Here is a 21365-nt window from a genome sequence, read left to right as displayed (position 1 = left end):
TAGTAGCCCCAAACATCAAAGGCAAAGTTAAGAAATCAGACTGAGTGTCAGGGGGAGGGAGAGATAGATCAGAAGCAGCAAGGAGTTGCTGGGCCTGATTCAGTGGGAAGTGATGACCCCTAGCCCAATCCCCTGGCGAGACTGCAATGGGGCTGGTGGTAGCATTCAGGAAGCAATTTCCTTAGCCACAGAGAGCCAGTGCCACAGAGTCTACTCACGCCTATGGAATCAGTGAATAACAGTGCTCTTGGCATAAGATAAGTGCTTGGGTCTAATTTACCATGCGGATCTGATAGCTGTCCTTTCGAAAAAACTCTCTCCCATTTATCTGATCCCTCCCACCTCTGTCCCAGGCCCTGAGCTGGCTTCAGTGGCAGCTGATTTCCCTGGGCCTGAGATAAGTTCTAATGTGCATCCTAAACCATTCTCCCCACCTTGGAGAAAGAACAAATTAGTAAACAGGGGAAAAATAATCTGCCGGCTCCCCTAAGCTGAGAACTTAGGGTAGAAGAGTCTCCTGACCAGGCACAAGTGGCCCACAGATTTTGAATGACTTGCACCCCTGCATGGACTTGTGTGGCCCCATTTCAGTGTCTGGGCCCTTGTTGTCACTTTACAAGGGTGTGTGTGCCTGAGGTCTGACTTTAACTGTTCCAGCTGTGCGATGGAGAAGGAGATTTTTGACACTTGACACTGCTCTGCCTACTAAGCAGGGTCCTCATCTACCCACATCAGGGGCCTGAGGACTGATGACTCTACCCATACCACCTAGCCACCCGTGACAGGTGTCCAAGGGTAAGTGGTGCCTCCCAGTCCTTACAGTTAAAAACATTGGGTGCCTATGATATGGCTGCAGAGACCACCAACCTCTACGCTCTAGAGAACAGGAACGTGCCTTCCTCACAGCCAACTAGGGGAAGGTTGTCAGCCTCCTGTCCTGCTCAGACTGACCCCTTGCTGCAACTAGAAACCTTTGCATACACCAATCACCACTGCTCCTCTAAGACTGTAAGTGAGAGCCTACACCACACACTTGGTGACCGGCTACCTGGACACCTGAACTGAATCCACACAAGAAAAATGAATGGTCTTTTAGGCTCATATACCTGGTAACAGCTCTAGCCATCTGGCGACAGGACATTAGGGCTTCAAAGGCTCCAATAATCCAGCTAGCTCCATCAAACAGCATATTTGGGTATATCAAAACAAAACAAAGCAAGAAGCTAGGACAATGTAAGCAAACATAAAATAAATTAATACAATAACTTATAGATGGCTTGAGAGAACAGTGAAAATCAAATCACATAAAGAAGCTGACCATGGTTGATTTAACAAGCTCCAAAAACAAAGAATCAAGGAATCTTCCTGATAAGAGGTTTCCCTGGAATTACCAGAGGTAGAATACAAAAGATTAATATATAGAACTCTTTTGTGTTAAGATATCAGGAAGGAGATAAGACAAAATGCAGAACAAGCCAAGGAACACACAGATAAATCAGTCAAGGAACTTAGGAAGGTTATTCAAGAACATAATGAAAAATTTAATAGACTGCAAGAATCCATAGAGAGACAGCAATCAGAAATTCAGAAGATTAACAATAAAATTTTAGACTTAGACAACTCAGTAGAAAGTCAGAGAAGCAGAACTGAGGAAATTAAAGGCAATTAGTGAGACTGAAGATAAAACACTTGGCACTAATATATTCGAAGAAAAAATAAATAAAAGGATTTTAAAAAATGAAGAAAACATAAGAATCTTGTGGGATTCTATCAAGAGAAATAACCTGCTAGTGATTGGAGTACCAGACCAGGGAGAGAAAACAGAAAATACAGAGAGAATTGTTGAAGATCTGTTGGCAGAAAACTTCCCTGATATCGTGAAAGATGAGAAGATATCTATCCAAGATGCTCATCAAACCCCATACAAGGTAGATCCCAAGAGAAAGTCACTGAGACATATTATAATCAAACTTGCTGAACCAAAGATAAAGAGATAATTTTAGGAGTGGCTAGGAATAAACGGAAAGTCACCCACAAAGGAGAGTCAATAAGAATAAGCTCGGATGATTCAGCTGAAACCATGCAGGCAAGAATACAATGGGATGACATATATAAAACCTTGAAGGAAAAAATAGCCAGCCAAGAATCATATATCCAGCAAAACTGTCTCTCAAATATGAAGGTAAAATTAGGACATTTCCAGATAAACTGAAGTTTAGGGAATCTGTAGACCCAAACCAAAACTACGAGGAATACTAAAGGGAGCCCTCTGGTTAGAAAATCAATAACATCAGATATCAACCCAAGACTAGAACACAGAACAGAGAAACCAGATATCAACAAAGATAGGGAAATCACAAAAATAAATCAAGATAAAAAACTGCTCAAAACGGGGAAGCAGAGGTGTCATTATGTAAAAGATGATAACATTAAATCAATAAAAAAAATCAATAAAGAGGGACTAAAAAATGTAGTCATAGGTCTTTCATACAAAGAGGAAGTCAAGGTGATACAGAGACATAAAAGTTTGGTTTAAAATTAGAAAACTGGGGGTAAATAATAAGGTAACCACAAAGGAGACTAAAAATCCTATGCGTCAAAATAAATACAAGCAAAACATAAAGATCCAGCAAAAACAAAATCAACAACAATGAAAAAGAGGAAAACTCAATTTATAAAGAAAAAATACTCAGCACAGAAAATTAAGTGGGAAAAAGAAACTGTCAACAACACACGAAAAAAGACATCAAAATGACAGCACTAAACTCATACCTATCCATAATTATGCTGAATGTAAATGGATTAAAAGCACCAATAAAGAGACAAAGAGTGGCAGAATGGATAAAAAAACATGATCCATCTATATGCTTTATCTATATGCTGCCTACAAGAGATACATCTTAGACTAAAGACACAAATAAACTAAAACTCAAAGGATGGAAAAAATATATCAAGCAAACAACAATCAAAAAAGAGCAGAGGTGGCAATACTAATTCCTGGCAAAATAGACTTTAAAGTTAAATCTACCACAAACGGTAAGGAAGAACATTATATAATGATAAAAGGGATAGTATATCTGGGAGCGTATTACCATATTGAATATTTACCCACCCAATGACAGGGCTTCAAGATATATAAAACAAATAAAGCATTGAAAAGGGAGATAGCTCAACAATAATAGTAGGAGACTTCAACACACCACTTTCAGTGAAGGACAGAACATCCAGTAAGAAGCTCAATAAAGACACGAAGATCTAACTGCCATGACCAACCAACTTGACCTCACAGACATATACAGAACACTCTACCCAACAACAGACAATTATACATTCTTTTCAAAAGCACATGCAATATTCTCTAGAATAGACCACATATTAGTACATAAAGCAAGCCTTAACAGAATCCAAAACATTGAAATATCACAAAGCATCTTCTCTAACCATAAAGCCATATATCTAGAAATCAATAACAGAAAAAGCAGGGAAAAGAAAACAAGCACATGGAAACTAAAAAACACCTTGCACAGAAATGACTGATTATAGAAGAAGTTAAGGACAGCATAAAGAAATTCATAGAATCCAAAGAGTATGAAAGCAATTCCTCTCAGAATCTTAGGGGCACAGCTAAAGCAGTCCTCAGAAGTCAATTTATAGCAATAAATGCACACATTCAAAAAGAAGAAAGGGCCAAAATCAAAGGATTATCCCTACAAACTGAACAAATAGAAAGAGAGCAACAAAAGAAACCCTCAGGCACCAGAAGAAAGCAAATAATAAAAATTAGAACAGAATTAAATAAAATAGAGAACAGAAAAACAATTGAAAGAGTTAAGACCAAAACCTTGTTCTTTGAAAAGATTAACAAAATTGAAAAACCATTGGCCAAACTGACAAAAGAAAAATAGGAGAGAAAGCAAATAACCTGAATAAGAAATGAGATGGATGATATCACAACAGAGCCAACTGAAATGAAAAGAGTCATATCAGAATACTATGAAAAATTGTACTCTAACAAATTTGAAAACCTAGAAGAAATGACAAATTTCTAGAAGCTCACTTCCTACCTAAAATAACACACACAGAGGTAGAACAATTAAATAAACCCATAACAAAAGAAGAGATTGAAAAAGAAATTGAAAAACTCTCAAGAAAAAAAAAGCCCAGGCCCTGACAGCTTTACTGGAAAATTCTACCAAACATTCAAAGAATTAATACCACTACTAATAAAGGTATTTCAGAGAATAGAAAAGGATGGAATACTCCCAAACTCATTCTATGAAGTCAGCATAACCATGATACCAAAACCAGGTAATGACACCACAAAAAAAGAAAACTACAGACCTACATTCCTCATGAACACAGTTGCAGAAATCCTCAACAAAACTCTAGCCAATAGAATTCAACAGCATATCAAAAAAAAAAAAAAAATTCACCATGACCAGGTAGGATTCATACCAGGTATGCAGGGATGGTTCAACAATAGAAAAACAATCAATGTAATCTGCTACATAAAAAAAAAAAAAAGACAAGAGCAACATGATCTTACCAATCGATGCAGAAAAGACATTTGACAAAGTCCAACCAACACCCATTCATGATAAAAGCTCCCAGCAAAATAGGAATAGAAGGAAAATTCTCAACATAGTAAAGGGCATTTATACAAAGGGAACAGCCAACATCATCCTAAATGGAGAGAGTCTGAAAGCATTTCCCTTGAGAACGGGAACCAGACAAGGATGCCCTTTATCACTCCGCTTATTCAACATTGTGCTGGAGGTCCTAGCCAGTGCAATTAGGCTAGCAAAAGAAATAAAGGGCATCCAAATTGGCAAAGAAGAAGTAAAAGTGTCTCTATTTGCAGATGATATGATCTTATACATGGAAAACCCTAAAGAATCCTCAAGAATACTACTGAAACTACGAGAAGAGTTCAGCAGAGTATCAGGATATAAGATAAACATACATAAATCAATTGGATTCCTCTACACCAATGAAGAGAACGATGAAGAGGAAATCACCAAATCAATACCATTTACAATAGCCCCAAGAAGATTAAAAAAAAAAAACAACTTAGGAATAAATCTAACCAGAGACATAAAAGACCTCTACAAAGAAAACTACAAGACACTACTGCAAGAAACCAAAAGAGACCTACATAAGTGGAAAAGCATACCTTTCTCATAGATAGGAAGACTCAACACTGTAAAAATGTCTATTCTACCCAAAGCGATCTATAAAAAATAGATAGAATGAAATCCCAATCCAAATGCCAATGACATTTTTTAATGAGATGGAGAATCAAATCACGAACTTCATATGGAAGGGAAAGAGGCCTTAGATAAGTAAAGCATTGCTGAAAAAGAAGAACAAAATGGGAGGCCTCACGCCATCTGATTTTAGAACATATTGTACCATCACAGTAGACAAAACAGCCTGGTACTGGTACAACAACAGATATATAGACCAATGGAACAGAACTGAGAATCCAGACATAAATCCATCCACATATGAGCAGCTGATATTTGACAAAGGCCCGAAGTCAGTTAAATGGGGAAAAGACAATCTCTTTAACAAATGGTGCTGGCATAACTTGATATTCATCTCCAAGAAAATGAAACAAGACCCATACCTCACACCATACACAAAAACTAAGTCAAAATGGACCAAAGACCTAAATATAAAATCTTAAAATGTTAAAGATCATGGAAGAAAAAATAGGGACAAATGCTAGGAGCCCTAATACATGGCGTAAACAGTATACAAAACATTGCTAACAATGTACAAACACCAGAAGAGAAACTAGATAACTGCAAGCTCATAAATATCAAACACCTATGCTCATCCAAAGACTTCACCAAAACAGTAAAAATATTACCTACAGACTGGGAAAAAGTTTCTGGCTTTGAAAATTCCAGTCAACATCTGATTGCTAAAATCTATATGATACTACAAAAACTCAACAACAAAAAGACAAATAATCCAGTTAAAAAATGGGCAAAGGATATGAACAGGCACTTCACCAAAGACATTCAGGTAGCTAACAGATACATGAGGAAATGCTCACCATCATTAGCCATTAGAAAAATGCAAATCAAAACTACAATGAGATTCTATCGCACTCCAACAAGGCTGGCATTAATCCAAAAAATACAAACTAATAAATGTTGGAGAGTTTCCGGAGAGACTGGAACACTTATACACTGCTGGTGGGAATGTCAAATGGTACAACCACTTTTGAAATCAATTTGGCACTTCCTTAAAAAGCTAGAAATAGAACTACCATAGGATCCAGCAAGCCCACTCATTTGAATATATTCTAGAGAAATTAGAGCCTTCACACGAACAGTTACATGCACACCCATGTTCATTGCAGCACTGTTTATAATAGCAAAAATTAGGAAGCAACCAAGGCGCCCATCAGTGGATGAATGGATAAATAAATTATGGCATATTCACATAATGGGACACTACACAACAATTAAGAACAACGATTGAATCTCTGAAACATCTCATAACATGGAGGAATCTGGAAGGCATTATGTTGAGTGAAATTAGTTCCAAAAGTAGAAACATTGTATGAGACAACAATCATAACTCAAGAAGAAGTTTAAACATAAAAGGAAATATTCTTTGATGGTTACAAGGGTGGGGAGGGAGGAAGAGAGATATTCACTAATTAGATAGTAAACAAGAACTATTTTAGGTGAAGGGAAAGACAACAGGCAATACGGGAGAGGTCAGGAAAACTGAACTAAACCAAAAGCAAAGAAGCTTCCTGAATACGACCGAATGCTTCAAAGGTGAGAGTAGCAGGGGCAGGGGTCTGGGAACCATGGTTTCAGGGGACATCTAGGTCAACTGGCGTAACAAAATGTTTTAAGAGAATGTTCTGCATCCCACTTTGGTGAGTGGTGTCTGGGGCCTTAAATGCTAGCAAGTGGCCATCTAAGATGCATCAATTGGTTTCAACCCACCTGTAGCAAAGGAGAATGAACACAAAAACATATAAAGATGAGTCCAAGAGACAGAAAGGGCCACATAAGCCAAAAGACTACATCAGCCTGAGACCAGAAGAACTACATGGTACCCGGCTACCACCGATGACTCCCCTGACAGGGAACACAACAGAGAATCTGTGATGGAGCAGGAGAGCAGTGGGATACAGACCCCAAATTCTCCTAAAAAGACCAGACTTAAGGCCTGACTAAGACTAGAGGGACCCTGGAAATTATGGTTCCCGGACCCTTTGTTAGCCCAAGACTGGAACCATCCCTGAAGCCAACTGTTCAGGTAGGGATTGGAGTGGACTATAAAATAGGAAATTATACTGGTGAGGAGTGAGCTTCTTGACTCCAGCAGACACATGAGACTATGTGGGCAACTCCTGTCTGGAGTCGAGATGACAAGGCAGAGGGGGACAGGAGCTGGTTGAATGGACACGAGGAATACAGGGTGGAGAGGAGGAATGTGCTGTCACATTAGGGGAAGAACAATTAGGAGTACATAGCAAAGTGTGTATAACTTTGTATGAGAGACTGACTTGATTTGTAAATTTTCACTTAAAGCACAATAAATTAAAAAAAAAAAAAACTTTCTGAACCAAAAAAAAAGAACATTTCAAGATCTATCCTGAAGTACAACACTGTCAGAGATAGGATAATATCCATATGCCTACAAGGAAGACCAGTTAATATGACTATTATTCAAATTTACACAGCAACCACTATCTTGGTCATCTAGTGCTGCTATAACAGAAATACCAGAAGTGGATGGCTTTAACAAAGAGGTGTTGACTCTCTCACAGTCCAGTAAGCTACAAATCCAAAATCAGGACACCAGCTCCAGGGCAAGGCTTTCTCTCTCTGTTGGCTCTGGAGGAAGATCCTTGTCATCAGTCTTCCTTGGTCGGGAAGCATCTCAGTGCAGGAACCTCAGGTCTAAAGGATGCGCTTTGCTCCTGGTGCTGTTTTCTTCGTGGTATGAGGCCCCCCACTCTCTGCTTGCTTTCCTTTTATCTCCTGAGAGAGAAAAGTTGGTGTGAGCCACACCCCAGGGAAATTCCTTTCACATTGGGTCAGGGATGTGACCTGGTAAGGGTGTTACAATCCCACCCTAATCTTTTAACATAAACTTACAATCACAAAATGGAGGGCCACCACAGAATACTGGGAATCATGGCCTAACCAAGTTGAGACACACATATTTAGCAAGACATAATTCAATCCATGACAACCACTAAGGCCAAAGATGAAGAAATTGAAGTTTTTACCAAATTCTGCAGCCTGAAATGGATCAAGCACACAATCAAGATGCTTCGATAATTACTTGTGATTGGAGTGCAAAAGTTGGAAACAAAAAAGAAGGATCCATAGCTGGAAAGTAAGGCCTTGGTGATGAAAACAATGCTGGAGATCACATGACAGAATTTTGCAAGACCAATGAGTTCTTCATTGCAAATACCTTTTTGCAACAACATAAATGGCAACTATAAATGTAGACTTCACCAGATGGAAGACACAGGAATCAAATTGACTATATCTGTGGAAAGACGCAATGGAAAAGCTCACAATTATTAGTCAGAACAAGGCCAGGGACCAACGTGGAACAGACCATCAACTGATTATAAGCAAGTTCAAGTTGAAGTTGAAGAAATTAGAAAAGTCCATGGAGCCAAAGTATGACCTTAAGTATATCCTACCTGAATTTAGAGACCATCTCAGGAGTGGATTTGTTGTGTTGAACACCAATGACTGAAGACCAGTTGCGTTTTGGAAGGACATCATACATGAAGAAAGCAAGAGGTCATTAAAAAGACAGGAAAGAATAGAACAAAATGAATGTCAGAAGAGACTGTGAAACTTGCTCTTGATCACAGAGTAGCTAAATTGAAAAGAGAAAATGATGAACAGAAGATTTCAAAGGGTGGCTTGAGAAGACAAAGTAAAGTATTATAATGACATGTGCAAAGACTTGGAGTTAGGAAACCAAAAAAGAAGAACACACTCGGCATTTCTCAAGCTGAAAGAACTGAAGAAAAATTCAAGCCTCGAGTTGCAATATTGAAGGATTCAATGGGAAAAATATTAAATGACACAGAAAGCATCAAAAGAAGATAGAAGGAATATGCAGAGTCACTATACCAAAAAGAATTGCTTGACATTCAACTGTTTCAGGAAGTAGCATATGATCAAGAACCGATGGTACTGAAGGAAGAGATCCAAGGTGCACTGAAGGCACTGGCAAAAAACAAGGCTCTAGGAACTGACAGAATATCAATTGAGATGTTTCAACCAACGGATGCTGCAGTGGAAGTGCTCACTCATCTATGCCAGGAAATCTGGAAGACAGCTACCTGATCCATTCCAAAAAAAGATGATCCAACAGAATGTGGAAATTATCAAACAATACTATTAATATGACACACAAGTAAAATTTTGCTGAAGATCATTCAGAAGCAGTTGTAGCAGTATATCGACAGGGAACTCCCAGAGATTCAAAGTGGATTCAGAAGAGGACGTGAAACAAGGGATATCATTGATGATATCAGATGGACCATGGTTGAAAGCAGAGAATACCAGAAGAATGTTTAAAAAAAAAATACCTGTGTTTTATTGACTAGGTAAAGACATTTGAATGTGTGAATCATAACAAATTATGGATAACATTGCAAAGAATGGGAATTCCAATACACTTAGTTGTCCTCATGAGGAACCTGTACTCAGATCGAGGCAGTCATTTGAACAGAACGAGGGGATACTACCCACCAAAAAACCCACTGCCGTCGAGCTGCATGTTTTAAAATCAGGAAAGGTGTGCTTCAGGGTTGTATCCTTTCATCATACTTACTCAATCTGTATGCTGAACAAATAACCTGAGAAGCTGGACTATATTAAGAAGAACACAGCATAAGGGTTGGAAGAAGACTCAAAAAAAAAAAAAAAAAATTTTTTTTTTTTTTAACAACCTGTGAAATGCAGGTAACACAAACCTTTCTTGCTGTAAGTGAAGAGGACTTTAAGCACTTGGTGATGACAATCAAAGACCACAGCCTTCAGTACAGATCACACTTCAAGTAAAGAAAACAAAAATCCTCACAACTGGACCAATGAGCAACATCATGATAAATGGAAAGAAGATTGAAGTTGTCAAGGATTTCATTTTACTTGGATCCACAATCAACACCCGTGGAAGCAGCAGTCAGAAAATCAAAGGACACATTGCATTGGGCAAATCTGTTGCAGAAGATCTCTTTAAAGTGTTAAAAAGCAAAGATGTCACTTCAAGGATTAGGGTGCACCTGACTCAAGCCATGGAGTTTTCAGTCATTTCGTATCCATGTGAAAGCTGCACAGTGAATAATGAATGAAGAAGAATCAATGCCTTTGAATTATGGTGTTGGTGAAGAATGTTGAATAAACCACGGACTGCCAGAAAGAAGAAGGAACAAATCTGTCTTGGAAGAAGTACAGCCAGATGCTCCTTGGAAGTGAGGATGGCAAGACGTCATCTCACATGCTTTGCACATGTTATCAGGAGGGACTAGTGCCTGCAGAAGGACATCATGCTTGGTAGAGTAGAAGATCAGTGAAAAAGAGGAAGACCCTCAGCAAATTGCATGGACACAGTGGCTGCAACAAAGGACTCAAGCTTAACAACAATCGTGATGATGGCACAGGTCTGGGCAGTTTTGTTCTGTTGTACATAGGGTCGCTATGGGTTGGAAGTGACTCCAAGGCATCTAACAACAACATAGCAACATGCCCTTTGGCCCAGAAATTCCACTTCTAGGAAATAATCCTATGCATGAGAATGACATATATATAAATATGTGCATGGTAGCACTGATTTTATTTGCAAGAAATAGAGAACAGCATGGGAAACAGGTTAAATAAATTATGTTATAGCTATGCAATGAAATACTATACAGGTGTTAAAAAGAATAAGACAGTTCAAAATGCTTTTATGTAAAATTAAATTCAAAATAATTGTGATGAAATGCCATAATCTAAGAAAATTTCCAGGACATATTGGTAGAGCATGCTATATGTAAGAAAACAAAAAACAAAACAAAAAAAAGAAGAGTGTGGAGTGTTCGTTTGTCTGTACATGTGTCTATACATGTGGAGCACATCTCTGGAAGGACACATCAACACAATTCCATGGAGAGGAGCCAGATGGCAGGGGGACAGGAGTAGGCGAAAAAATTATTTTCAGTCTCTATTTTTCATAATTTTTTAATTTTGTACATGTGCATATACAACTCTAAAATAAAAACTCCTCAAAATATAAATTAAGCAATTTTTTTTTTAAAGAAACAAGCCCCAGTATTTCTAGTAGCAAGAAGTTTCAATTCTGATTGGGCAGGAGATTCTAGATGCAGTCTAATCAAACCATTGTGTTACAGAAAATGGTACCAACCCTGGGACTGAATTTTATTCACGCTATCTTTTTAAATCAGGCTGACACAACTAATCCACAAAATGACAATTGCTGGCATACAATCGGAGTTCCTGTGTAGTGCGAAGGGTTAATGCACTTGGCTACTAAGAGAAAGGTTGGAAGCTTGTATCAGCCCAGAGGGGCCTCGGAAGAAAGACCTGGAGATCTACTTCTGAAAAATCAGCCATTGAAAATCTTGTGGAGCACAGCTCTCCTTTGATTCACATGGGGCAGCTCTGGGTCAGAGTCAACTCAACAGCAGCTGGTACTGGTTGGTGTGCAGTCACCAGTTAACTGTGCGGCTCAAACGCACTTTAGGGAGAATGAATAACAAACAACTTTGCTTCAGTTCTACCCTTTTCTGTCCCAAGTTTTCTATAAATTTAGGGCAGATCTGAGAGGTGGCTGTGCCTTATGCAGAATTCTACCTTCAGTGTGGTGGAGCAGCAACAGGTGATATTTTCTATAACTTCTTTTGCTTTGCTCGTCAAAACCCCCTCTTAAGCCAAATTAATTTCATTTTTACTGAAGGGACACCTGCTGTCACTGACCTTGTAATATCACTTAAGAAGTTCCCTTTTCTCTGCATTCCACATATCTCCCTCTAAAACCAAATACATTTCTAGTGTCTGGCTGGCAGGGAAGGAGAAGAATAGACGTGTTAGTGAAGGAAGGGGCTGGCTGGGACGACAATGAGTAAATCCACAGAGTGAAAGCAAAGCTGGTCCAAGGCGTCCTACAGGCAAAAAATGCAGTTTAACCAGACTGCCATTTTTTTTGTTGTTCAAATGATTTTAATTATTGGAATACACAATTTTTTTAAATATGCAAATAAAAAGTTTTAAAACCTGAAAAAAGTTCTTAATAGGGAAATACAAAACTAAAAATTGCTTTAAATATATTTCATATATTACACCATCATAGGCTCACCTTGGAGAACAGGAAAGTGTTAACGGGGCCAGTGTGTGTGTGTGTTCGTTGACCACTTCATCGGACCTGCGTGTGCAGTTCAGTGACATTGATCATGCTCATCACATTGTGCAGCCGGTACCATGACTCGCATCCACGTTCACCATCACCCTTAACAGAAGCTCAGAAAAACCAAACGCTTCGCCATCAAGTTGATTCAGACTCATAGTGACCCTATAGGACAGAGTAGAACTGCCCCGTAGGGTGTCCAAGGAGGATTCAAACTGCTGACCTTTCATTTAGCAGCTGAGATCTTAACCACTGTGCCTCCAGGGCTCCAGCAGAAGCTCAGTACTCTTTAAACAGTAACTCCAATTTCCCCCTCCTTTCCACCTGGTCATCACTAATCGAATTTGGACTCTGTGCATTTACCTATGTTTCTAGATATTTCACATAAGGGGAATCATGCAATATTTGTCCTTTTGTGACTGACTTATTTCTTTATTTTGTAAGTGTGGTTTTTGATAAGGAGGTAGACATAGCAGATGGAAGCAGTGTGGCATCATAGTAAGTACTTTGTACAGTGTCAGGAGATCCAACGTTAGGTCCAGGCTCCGCCTCAACTGACTAACTTTGGGCAAATTGCTTGAATCTCATCTGTACTTCTAGGTGTTTTGCTTTTATCCTTGTATTGAGCCAAACCACCAAAATGCTGCCTATTTCTACTTTCTTTTCCCCCTTACAGAATCACTTTTACTGAATTCTTCATTTTCCTTTGTGGGGTTCTATCAGAAACAGTCCCAAGCCGCCCAAATAGATAATTGTGTGGCTACAGCATGTGCTCCCCAACACCACGCAGCACCCCCTTTACCAGCGCCCAGACAAGCTCCCTCGCACCCTGCTGTTTACTGAGCAGTTAATGGTTTCAGCTTATAGATAAGAAGAGCTTTGTAAAATCTCACAACTCTTTTTTTGTTTTGGCTATTAGTACATTCAAAATTGAATCTATGGCCTCATCTTAAAAGTTGTTTCTTCTGAGACACTTCCCCTTGGCTGGATACAGGCACACACACGTACACACATGCAAGTTGTCATCCAGTCAACCTTGGCTCATGCCAACCCCATGTATGTCAGAGTAGAACCGTGCTCCGTAGGGTTGTCAGTGGCTGATTTTCTGATGTAGGTCACTAGGCCTTCCTTCCAAGGCACCTCTGGGTGGACTCAAACCTCCAGCCTTCCAGTTAGCAACCACGTGTGTTAACACCACACACACATATGCATACTTCTTACTGTATTTTAAAATGAATCATAATATGTCCTTTTAAAAAGAATGATGGGTGCAAGTTAAATAAGTAAAGGAAGGCACAATCTCCTGTTCCCAGTTCCAGCCTCTGATTCTGGCCCGTATTACAAAGGTGAGATTGCGGTCAATGATGTCTCTCACAGCCCTGGTACCCTGTGATGTGCAGAGCACGAACAAATCCATCTGTGGCTTCGGTGAGGGGAGAGTCGAGTGGACGCAGTCAGAGGGCAGAGCTGTGGAGCGCCAGGCGGGCAGAGAGCAGGCAGAACCTCTGGAGCCGAGCCGGCTCAGTCTTCCCCGCTGCACGCTCAAATGCAAATACGCCTTCTCCTCGTTGGCTGCAGGGGAACTGAAATTGGAAGAAGCAGATGCTGTAATCTGACGATGTTACTGTTCTTGCTGAGTCTGAAGAATCCGTTCAAGAGCTAGTAATGAGAGGAGCTGAAGCTTGTGTTGATTGCAGACTGCATCAGAATGTAAAAACGACAAAAGGACCGCATCGGGAAGCGGCTTGTTGCAGCCAAGATGCAAACAGGGAATAAAAGAAGTTGAACAGGAGAGGATTCTGGGTCTGAGTTCCTGGACGTCAGAAATGGAGGAGTCCTGCAGCTGACAGAAGTTGGCAACAGGCCTGCTGGGCTTTGGGAGGTGTGAACACCACAGGAGGTCTGCATGAGAGCCCAAACTCAGGCCCTATGAGAGCTGTATTTATTCTCACTGGAGTGGGGGAGGAAAAGAGCACCTGAAGACAAGTAGGGGAAAGCTGCACCTAGGCAGGGGGCAGGGGAGGAAGCTCTGGAATGCAAAACTGCCACCAAACAAACCCAGAGAGGAGCCCAGGGAGGACGTGCACAGAAAACATCCCTATCTCCTCCAGAAGGATGTTGCCACAGAGGAGAGGAGGGAGGAGGATGGCCCTTCAGGAGGGTTTCTGGCCAGGAGGTGCAGAGAACAGAGGAGAAAGTTGGAAAGAAGCAGATGTCACAGCCGGCGAGACCACTGGTGAGATGGACCGCAGGGAAGGGGGTTCTGGTTCTCTGCCTCCTGCCCCAGGATTCTGTCCACTGCACCCATCTCCTAAGTGACTCACACGTTCCATAAACTCCATGAAAACACAACACTGTTTCCACCTGTCCTGACATGCTGAGGTGTGATCTCTCTCCCCACCCTACGGTGCCGGACAAATAATAACACTAAGTGTTGTTGTTGCTTGCTGCCATCACAGTGATCCCATGCACAATGGAACACTTGCCCCCAAAATTCACCGAACCCCACGTGAGTCACTCTGCAGTGCCTCTGCCGTGTCATGAACTCAAAGATTCCCTGACTGCCCAGAGGAAGAGAAGTCTGTGCCGTCTGCAAGGTTTGAGCCGCAGACATGAGAGTAGTTGGGAACACCCGTCTCTAAGTCAAATCCATAGCTCCTCACTTCTAGAGCGCATGTGGGCTGCCACGAGGGCTCATCTGAGTGAAGCTTGGACTTGGCTGCCACCCTGCGCTGGTTTCTTCTTCCTGCCACAGCACAGCCCTTTCTCTGGGTCTGGAGTCCAGGCCACACCCCCGCCCTCCCCACTGGAGGTAGTGGGGCTCCTCCAAGTCCCTGTGGTGTTTCTCTCTGCTCTCAACTCTACAGCAATGGGTTTTGTTTTTTCTCCTTTTTGAGGACCTGGTTTTTCTGTGTTTAACTCTCAAAGGTGCACTGGGTCTCAGTCTTCCCCCGGACTTCCTTGTCTCATGTAACATCCAGTGGTGGCATCGGGGATGAGGAGACAGAACTGCACAATCCCCCTTCTCCAGCTTGCGCATCTCTTTCCTGGCCAGCCTCATTCATCCTGCAGGTCAGCCAACTGAACAGAGAATCAAGCAGCAAGTAGAACACTAATTCTAAAGACTCATCCTTAAATCATCAACTTATTTGGGTATCTTTTTGCACATAAGTTAACACATAGCTGTCTTGACTTATTTCTACAACTTTGTACCCAAAACTCACTACTGTTAAGGTGATTCCGACTCATAGAAACCCTGTCGGACAGAGTAGAACTGCCCCATAAGGTTTCCAAGGCTGTAAATCTTTATGGAAGGAGACTACCTCTTCTTTCTCCCAAGAAACAGCTGGTAGTTTAGAATCACTGACCTTAGCAGCTGAGTTCTTTAACCACTGTGCCACCAGGGCTCCTTACAATTTTATAAAGTAGTTATAAAAATTAGAAAAGAAACCAGAAGTCAAAATCATTGTATTAGACTTAGGAAGATAATTTAATTCCTTTATTTTCTTCATTGGCTTTAATGTGCCTTTTTTTTTTAATTGTTTTATTGTGTAAAAAATGTACATAACATTTTCCAAGTCAGTGGTTTTACATGTAAAATTTAGTGTTATTCATCATGGTGTGCAATCATCACCATTATTTACCTATAAAATATTCCACCATCATTAACAGAAACTCAGCACCCTCTAAGCAATGACTCTCACTTCCCCCCCTTCCATCCCTGGTAACCATGAGTAAACTTTAGTCTCTATACATTTGCCTATTCTACGTAATTCATAGAAACAGGGATCATCCAATATTTGTCCTTTTGTGGCTAACTTATTTCACTCAGCATAATGTATTCAGGGCTCAGCCATGTTGTACCATGTATTAGGACTTCCTTTCTCTTTATGGCTGAGTAATATTCCACCGTTCCTCTGTCAGTTTGCCATACTGTGGTGGCTTGTGTGTTGTGCTATGCCACCAGTATTTCAAATACCAGCAGGATCACCCATGGTGGACAGTTTCAGTGGAGCATCCAGACTAAGAAAGACTAGGAAGAAGGACCCAGTGGTTTACTTCTGAAAGAATTGGCCAGTGAAGACCTTATGAATAGTGTTATGGATTGAATTACATCCATCAAAAATGTGTGTCAACTTGGTTAAATTCTGATTCCCAGTATTGTGTAATTGTCCACCATTTTGTCATCTGATGTGATTTTCCTGTGTGTTGTAAATCCTACCTCTATGATGCTAATGGATGCAGGATTAGAGGCAGTTATGTTAATGAGGCAGGACTGAATTTACAAGATGAAGTTTTGTCTTAAGTCCATCTCTTTTAAGATATAAAAGAGAGAAACAAGCAGAGAGAAAGGGCGGCCTCAAACCACCAAGGAAGTAGTGCCAGGAGCAGAGCATGTCTTTTGGACCCAGGGTCCCTGTGCTGAGAAGCTCCTAGGCCAGAGGAAGTTTGATGCCAAGGATCTCCCTCCAGAGCTGACAGAGAGAAATCCTTCTCCTGGAGCTGGCACTCTGAATTTAGACTTCTAGCCTATTAGACTAAGTTGAAGCCATCTACTTGTGGTATTTCTCTTACAGCAGCCCTAGATAAGTAAGACTAGATAACTAACTGATTCTGTCTTAGTTATCGAGTGCTTCAGACTGAAGAAGTTGGTAAAAATCTTCAATCTCTTCTTCTTTGGCATTAGTGGTTGGTGTGTAAATTTGAATAATAGTCGTACTAACTGGTCTTCCTTGTAGGTGTACGGATATTATCCTATCACTGACAGCACAGTACTTCAGGATAGATTTTAAAATGTTCTTTTTGACACATGTGATGCCATTCCTCTTCAATTTGTCATTCCCTCCATAGTAGACCATGTGACTGTTTGATTCAGAATGGCCAATACCAGTCCATTTCAGCTCATTAACACCTAGGATATCTATGTTTATGTGTTCCATTTCATTTTTGACAACTTCCAATTTTCCTAGATTCACACTTTGTACATTCCATGTTCCAATTATTAATGGATGTTTGTAGTTGTTTCTTCTCATTTTGAGTCAAGCCATGTCAGCCAATGAAGGTCCTACAAGCTTTATTCTATCCATGTCATTAAGGCTGACTCTACTTTGAGGAGGCAGCTTTTCTCCAGTCATATTTTGAGTACCTTCCAACCTGAGGGGCTCATCTTCAGATACTACATCAGACAATGTTCCCTTGCTTCTGCAGTCTGAAATTGATCAAACACACAATCTAGATGCATTGACAATTACTGGTGATTGGAATGCAAAAGTTGGAAACAAAGAAGAAAGATCTGCTGTTGGAAAATAGGGCCTTGGTGATAGGAACAATGCCAGAGATCTCATTTTGTGAGACCAATGACTTCTTCATTGCAAATATCTTTTTTCAACGACATAAATGGTGACTATGCACTTGGACCTCACTGGATAGAATACACAGGAATCAAATTGAGTGCATCTGTGGAAAGAAACAATGGAGACACTATCATCAGTCAGAACAAAGCCAGTGGTCAACTGTGGAACAGACCAGCAATTGCTCATATGCGAGTTCAACTTGAAGCTTAAGAAAATTAGAACAAGTTAACGAGAGCCAAAGTACAACCTTGAGTATATCCCACCAGAATTTAGAGACCGTCTCAAGAATAGATTTGATGCATTGAACACTAATGACTGATGTCTTAGTCATCTAGTGCTGCCATAACAGAAATACCACAAGTGGATGGCTTTAACAAAGAGAAATTTATATCCTTACAGTAAAGTAGGCTAAAAGTCCTAATTCAAGGTATCAGCTCCAGGGGAAGGCTTTCTGTCTCTGTTGGCTCTGGAAGAAGGTCCTTGTCCTTAATCTTCCCATGGTTGAGGAGAGTTTCAGGCGCAGGGACCCCAGATCGAAAGGATGCGCTCTGCTCCTGCTGCTGCTTTCTTGGTAGTAAGAGATCCCCAACTCTCTGCCTGCTTCCCTTTCCTTTTATCTCTTGAGAGGTAAAAGGTGGTGCAGGCCACACCCCAGGGAAACTCCCTTTACCTTGGATCAGGGAGGTGACCTGAGTAAGGGTGGTGTTACAATCCCACCCTAATCCTCTCAACATAAAATTACAATCACAAAATAGAAGACAACCACACGTGGCCTAACCAAGTTGATACACACATTTTTGGGGGGGGACATACTTCAATCCATGACAACCAAAGACCACATAAGTTGTGGGAAAACACCAAGGACATCATACATGAAGAAAGCAAAAGGTCATTAAAAAGACAGAATAGGAAGAAAAGACCAAAATGGGTGTCAGAAAAGACTCTGAAACTTGCTCTTGAACATAAGGTAGCTAAAGTGAATGGAAGAAATCATAAAGTAAAAGAGCTGAACAGAAGATTTCAAAGGGCAAATCAAGTAGATAAAGTATTACTAAAAAATGTGCAAACACCTGGAGTTAGACAACCAAAAGGGAAGAACACACTCAGCATTTCTCAAGCTGAAAGAGCTGAAGAAAAATTCAAGCCTCGAGTTGCAATTTTGAAGGATTCTATGGACAAAATACTGAACGACACAGGAAGCATCAAAAGAAGATGGAAGGACTACACAGAGTCCCTATACCAGAAAGAACTGGTCGACATTCAGCCATTTGAGGAGGTAGCGTATGATCAAGAATCAATGGTATGGAAAGAAGAAATCCAAGCTTCACTGAAGACATTGGCAAAGAAACAAGGCTGTAGGAATTGACAGAATACCATTTGAGATGTTTCAACAAATGGTTCCAGGCTGTAATCACTCACTCATCTATGCTAAGAAATTTGAAAGACAGCTACCTGGCCAACCCACTGGAAGAGATCCATGTTGTGCCCATTCCAAAGAAAGGTGATCCAACAGAATATCAGTAATATCGCATGCAAGTAAAATTTTGCTGAAAGTAATTCAAAAGCTGTTGCAGCAGTACATCAACAGGGAGCTGCCAGAAGTTCAAGTCGGATTCAGAAGAGGACTTGGAACGAGGAGTATCATTGCTGATGTCAGATGAATCTTGGCTGAAAGCAGAGAATACCAGAAAGATGTTTACCTGTGTTTTATTGACTATGCAAAAGCATTTGACTGTGTAGATCCTAACAAATTATGGGAATTCCAGAACACTTAATTGTGCTCATGATGAACCTGTACATAGACCAAGAAGAGAATAAAGTGATACTACGTGACTTAAAGTCAGGAAAGATGTGCTTCAGGGTTATATCCTTGTACCATACTTACTCAGTCTGTAATAATCTGAGAAGCTGGACTATATTAAAAAGAGCCCAGCTTCAGAATTGGTGGAAGACTCATTAACAACCTACATTATGCAGATGACACAACCTTGCTTGCTGAAAGTGAAGAGGACTTGAAGCACTTAGCAGTGAAGATAAAGGATTACAGCCTTTAGAATGGATTATACCTCAACATACATAAAACCAAAATTCCCACAACTGGACCAATAAGCAACATCATGATAAATGGAAAAAAAAATTGAAGTTGTCAAGAATTTTATTTTACTTGGATTCACAATCAATGCCCATGGAAGCAGCAGTCAAGAAATCAAATGGCATATTGCATTAGAAAGGAGCCCTTGTTTTGTACTGGCTAAAGTACTCGGGTGCTAACCAAAAGGTCAGACATTTGAACCCACCAGTTACTGGGTAGGAAAAAGGTGTGGCAGTCAGCTTATGCAAAGTTTACAGCCTTGGAAACACTATAGGGCAGTTCTACTTCATCCTATAGGGTCAGTGTATGTTGGAATTGGCTTGTCAGCAGTGGGTTATTGCATTAGGCAAATCTGAAGCAAAAGACTTCTTTAAAGTGTTAAAAAGTAAAGATGTCACTTTGAGGACTAAGGTGCACCTGACCCAAGCCATGGTCTTTTCAGTCACCTTATATGTATGCGAAAGCTGAACAATGAATAAGGTACACAGAAGAATTGATGCCTTTGAATTATGGTGTTTGTTGGTGAAGAATATTGAGTATACCATGGACTTCCAAAAGAACAAACAAATCTGTCTTAGAAGAAGTACAGCCAGAATGCCCCTTAGAAGCAAGGATGATGAGACTTTGTCTCCTGTACTTTGGACATGTTACCAGGAGGGACCAGTCACTGGAGAAGGACATCATACTTGGTAAAGTAGAGGGTCAGGGAAAAAGAGGAAGACCCTGGATGAGATTAATTGACACAGTGGCTGCAACAATGTTCTCAAACTAAGCAACAACTGTGAGGATGGAGCAGGACAAGGCAGTGTTTCCTTCTGTTGTACCTAGGGTCACTATGAGTCAGAAGGGACTCAGTGGTACCTAACAACAACACCACTACCCCATTGAATTGCTGTACCACATTTTGTTTATCCATTTATCTGTTGATGAACACTTGGGTTGTTTCTACTTTTGGGCTCTTGCGAACAATGCTGCAATGAACACTGATGGCATTTTCTTTAACAGTTTAATGCAAAAAGATAGCTAAACAAAGTTATCATTTAGGGGATGGGCATTTTACTGACGTTAGTTGCTAAACCGATTTCAGGTAGGACGAAGGAGTACTGACGTGGGGCCATGAGGCAGTGGTGGGTGAGTAAGTCTCTCTGCCCCTGAAATATTATCACATGACAACCACATACGTAGAAACAATCCAGAATCAAACCACCCCTTCCCTCAAACCTTACCTAACTACCTTTTACCCCTACTTACCTTGTACTTAATAGTGCCTGATCCTTTAGCATTTGAGCTTTATTCCTTAATACAAATATCTCAGAGCCCATGATAAAATGCATTTATTCTTCACAGGGATTATGTAGTAAGCTGTTATCAACCATGGAGGCTTGAGCCTTGGTGGTACTATTAGATCCCTTTCCCACAGAGGGACACAGCCTCGATTGGGGTGGGGGTGTGGGGGACATGCAAATAACAGAGTATGTGGCAAGTACCTTTGTCTGTATGGA

This window comes from Elephas maximus, chromosome 20 (genome assembly GCF_024166365.1).
Source record: "Elephas maximus indicus isolate mEleMax1 chromosome 20, mEleMax1 primary haplotype, whole genome shotgun sequence".
Taxonomy (NCBI): Eukaryota; Metazoa; Chordata; class Mammalia; order Proboscidea; family Elephantidae; genus Elephas; species Elephas maximus.
Note: the sequence above shows the minus strand (reverse complement) of the source record.